Here is a 5,310-nt window from a genome sequence, read left to right as displayed (position 1 = left end):
TATATATATATATATATATATATATATATATATAACTGGTAAAAACAGTGTAAACTGTTAGTTCATTACACATGAAACAATCATAAACTCAACTTTAATTATATATGAAAGTAATACAGTTTCTGTGAGAGTTTCTCTAACTGATAAAAACCACTATTAGCCTAAGTGATGATAAAACGTTTTGTCCATGTTGCTAGAACTGTCCTATACTTTGCCATCGCATAGAACATCCTCAACCTAGTGGATTCACTGGCTAAACTTACGTGATCATCTAAAAAGTATGGCACGTTAATACCCATGATGACTGCATGGTTTACATTGCTCATTCCCACCTCAGTTCTCAATACTACTCCCAAAACATGCTTTATCTCATACTTTTAATAAAACTTCCTTCTTTTGGGTTGAGATACTTTACTAAACCATTTAGCTTTAACAGTTCATTTTGGAATCAGTGTTCCCCACTTTAGTTCAAAACTCTTTTGTAACTTCTTAGTTTCCTTTTTAACATAAATGTGAAACATTTATCAAACCTTGGGTAATACTTAGTCCCCCTAATAACTTTAGAGAAATGAACTCAATTTTTGCTCTTTACGATGTTGAAACTTTAACATTTAGGGAATACTTAGTTCCCTTACATCTTTTGAGAATTTAAGTCAACTATTTTCTCTTTGCTCGACTTGTAACTTGAGCCTTAAATCAAAGTTAAAATGATTGTTTAAGACTCTTTGAAAACTTTATGAACTCAATTTGACTTGCTTCTTAACTTTTAAACTTTGCTCTTAACTTCTTTGACTTTGATATTAGCTTCCCTTGAATTGAATTATGGATTCAAAGATCATAATTTCATGTATATGGATGATTTAATGATGTTTATATGTACTCCATAATGTTGGAATCAACTATGAATGAAAGGTACATCACTTAGGAATAGTACGAAAAGATAGGGAAAGAATGGGGTCTCCAGGGGTCTTGGCGCTATGAGAGGCGCAGGGCACCAGGGCATGTCAGATTGACTCTAGTAAGGGGAGCTCAGGCTGGCGAGGTGCACCATGGATTATCAGGCAGAGCCTACCTAGAGGGTCTTTGGCAGGCACGGCGCCCGAAGGGCTATCTAACGGGACCTCCGACTTTTCTTCTCTATTTTTCATCTCTAAACCTCCTAAACTTCCATGGATCCCCCTAAATACTTAGGATCCCTAAAATACCTCATTACCCAATAGATTAGACCCGAAAAAATTCTGGAAACATGAGCCAAACCTATTAGAGATCAACTACAATTCAACCCATACGAACTTCACAACTTTTCATCAAGAACTTCAAAATTTTCATTCAAATAAGCTCTAATTTTTTGTATTGAATCAAATTGGAGTGTGGGTGAAAGGACCCAACATCAAATGATCTCACATACCTCAATAGGGGTCACCCCGACGAAATCCATGCAACGATCTTGGCATTTCTTGGACAATTGTTGATCTTCCTCTTCTTTTCTCTTTTCTCCCAAGCCCTAAGTGTTCTTGATTTTTGTAAAACTTATTTGGGCCTTGGTCTCTACCCTCTAAGTAACCCTTAAAATGAATTAGGAAATACTAGGGTTGAAACACAAATTTGCCCTTACTAAAATTCGGATTGGACTTTCCTCATTCCAACAACCAAACTTCCGAAAGGCATATCTCCCTCATACGAAATTGGATTTGTCCAAGCTCGGTGGCGTTGGAAAGATATTTCCAAGGGCTTTCCAACCGTATAAATAAATCATCCAAAATATTCCTGATCTTGAAGTTATGACCATTTGAAAATGACGAAAACTCACTTTTGAAAGCTGTAATTTTTTCAGATTTCCCTACTTATTTCAAAAAATGATTATTCATTGTTTCTTAGCGTGTTATTTGTTAATTCGAGTTACGATACATTACAATATATGCCCTTGGGAACATTCGACCTCGAATGAGAATTCATTCATTAAGCTAAGTGTAGTAACATTATTTCAGCACTCAACAAATTAAAGCAAGTAATAACATGCTTATACATAGCCTTATAAAGTGGTAAGAAGAGAATTTAGTACCTTGATCTACATTAGCTTCGGATTCAAAGAGATGTGGATATATGTTCTTTATATCCTCCTCATCTTATCAAGTCGTTTCTTAAACAAATCAGTTCCGCCAAATGGACATTGACGGAAGCAACTTCCTTTGTACTCAACTTGCAAACTTGATGATCAAAAATCTGAATGAAATTTTTTCATAGGATAGGCTATCCTCAATCCCAATATTCTTTGTTGGTACTATCAATGAAGGATCACCCAAGCACTTCTTCTACATAGAAATATGGAATACCAGATGTATTACTACTAATTCTTGAGGTAGCTCCACCTCATAAGACACATTACCCACTCTATTGAAGATTCTATAAGGTCCAATATACCGGGAACTAAGTCTTCCCTGCTTACTAAACCTCATAAGACCATTTATGGGTGAAACCTTAAGATACACCCAGTCTTCCACCTCAAACTCTAATGGCCTTCTCATAACATCTATGTAGGACTTTTGGCGACTTTGTGCCGTCTTTCATATTTCTTGGATCACTTTCACCTTCTTCATAGCTTGATGAGCTAGATTTGGTCCTATCAACCCTGCTTCGCAAACTTCGAATCACCTAATAGGATATCTGCATCTTCTACCATAAAGAGTTTCATATCGTGCCATTTGGATGCTCGAGTGGTAATTGTTCTTATAAGCGAACTCAATGAGAGGTATATGATCATCCCATTTTCCCTTGAAGTCATTCACAGAAGATCTCAACATATCTTCTAAGGTTTGGATAGTAGGCTCTGCTTGTCCATCTGTCTAAGGATGAATAGCAGTACTCAAATTCACCTTTGAAACCAAATCTTTATTGAAAGATTTCTAGAATTGTGTAGTAAATTGTGCACCTCTATCTGAAATAATGGAGACTAGAAATCCATGAAGTCTTACCACTTCTTGAAGGTACAACTTAGCATAATCCTCGTCCGAATAGGTAGCCTTTACCATCAAGAAGTGGGTTGACTTTGTCGTTCTTTCGACAATCACCCAAATAGAATCATGTTGCCTTTAATATCTTGGCAATCCTGTGAAGAAGTCCATATTAATAATCTCCCACTTCCATTTCGGAAGTTCTATATTCTTAGCTAAACCTCCAGGCCTTTGGTGCTCCACTTTCACTTGCTTACAATTTGAGCGTTTGGAAACAAACTCAACAATATCTTTATTTATGCCTTCGCACCATTGTATGTCTCTTAAGTCGCGGTACATCTTGGTGGAACCCGGATGAATGGAATATCTGGAGCTGTGAGTCTCCCCTAAGATCCTCTGTTCGAGTTCATCCACCTTAGGTACACACAATATGTCTTGATACTTGAGCACACCATCTCTCCCTTGTTCAAAAGCCAAAACTCTTTGCTTATGTCCACTTGCCTTTAAATCAAGAAAAATGGGATCTTCGTCTTGATTCTCTTTCACCTCTGACACTAATGATGATTCAGCCACATAGGTCACCACTATTCCTCCTTCTATAGAATCCATAAGTGTGACTCCCACACATGCAAGTTTGTGCACATCTCTAGCTAACTCCCTAATCTTTTGTTTGACATAGGAAGTACTCCCCATGGACAACCTTCTTAAGGCATCAACAACCACATTAGCCTTAGCTGGGTGGTGAAGAATACTCATGTCATAATCCTTGAGAAATTCCAACCACCTCATCTGTCTGAGATTGAACTCTTTTTGAGTGAACACATATTGGAGGCTCTTGTGGTCAGTGAATATGTCCACATGAACACCATACAAGACGTGACGCTAACCCTTTAGAGTGAAAACTACTGCAGCCAATTCTAAGTCATGAGTTGGATAATTCTTTTTATTAATCTTCAACTGTCGGGAGGCATAAGCTATAACCTTGTCATTCTGCATCAACACAAATCTCAAGCCAACTCCCCATGCATCACAATACACCACAAAGCCTTGAGTACCCCCTGGTAAGGTTGAAATCGGAGTGGTAGGAAACCATTTTTTCAACTCTTGAATGTTTTTCTCACAAGCCTTAGACCATTGAAACTTGACTGTCTTCTAAGTTAGCTTGGTCAAAGGAGATGAGATAGATGAGAATCCTTCCACAATCTCTTATAATATCTTGCAAAGCCCAAGAAGCTCCTAGTATCCGTTAAAGATGTGTGTCTCTGCCAATTCAGAACTGCTTCAATCTTGTGAGTGTCAAATCTAATACCTTCACCATAAACAATTTGGCCTAAGAGAGCCACATACTTAAGACAAAACTCACACTTGGAGAAATTGGCATATAGCTCTTAATCTCTCAAAGTCTAAAGAACAATTCAATGGTGACTAGCATGATCTTATTCACTTCTTTTATAAATTAGTATTTAATTAATGAAGAAGATGACAAACAGATCTAAACAAGGTTTGAAGAATCTGTTCATAAGATCCATGAACGTTGCAGGTTCATTTATCAAACCAAATAACATAACAAAAAATTCATAATACCAATACCTTGTTCTAAAAGATGTATTTAGAATATCGCATTCCCTTAATTTGAACTGATGATAGCCTTATCTGAGGTCAATTTTGGTAAATCAAGAAGCTCCCTAAAGTTTATCAAAGAGATCATCTATCCTTGGAAGAGGATATTTATTCTTGATGGTCACCTTATTCTACTGACGGTAGTCTATAAACATCATAAGGGACCCATTCTTATTCCTACCAAACAAGACCGGAGCGCCCTAAGGTGAGACACTTGATCGAATGAACCTTTATATAAAAAATCTTTCAATTGCTTTTTTAGATCGTTTAACTCTGTTGGTGCCATTCTATATGGCGGAACAGAGATAGGATGAGTATCTGGGATGATGTCTTTGCCAAATTCTATCTCTCTTTCGAGTGGGACTCTGGGTAGATCATCAGGTTAGACTTCAGGAAACTCAATGACTATAGGAACTGACTCAAGAGAAAGTACCTCAACACTTGAGTCATTAACTCGGACTAAGCGATAGATACAACCCTTAGAAACTAACTTCCTCGCATTAAGGTACGAAATGAAACGACCCTTAGGCACTGCTGAACTACTAGCCTACTCTATGACAGGTTCTTTTGGAATTTGAAACTTGATAACTCGAGTTCTGCAATCTATTGATTCATAACAGACATGGAGCCAGTCCATACCTAGAATGACATCAAAATCGACCATGCCCAATTCTACTCGATCATCCATGGTATTCTTGTGATTGATGAAAACAGGAAAATCACGATAGACTCTTTCCGC

General features: G+C 37.3%; 1 pseudogene; it reads right to left on the bottom strand.

Annotated features, from left to right (window-relative positions):
• LOC114078023 overlaps positions 1-3,740 on the bottom strand; it is a 6,825-nt pseudogene extending 3,085 nt beyond the window's left edge.
• Positions 3,741-5,310: the final 1,570 nt, after the last annotated feature.

The sequence above is a fragment of the Solanum pennellii genome, chromosome 7 (genome assembly GCF_001406875.1).
Source record: "Solanum pennellii chromosome 7, SPENNV200".
NCBI classification, from domain to species: Eukaryota; Viridiplantae; Streptophyta; class Magnoliopsida; order Solanales; family Solanaceae; genus Solanum; species Solanum pennellii.
The sequence above is the reverse complement of the archived record's forward strand: the minus strand, read 5'-3'. Positions and strand labels throughout refer to the sequence as shown.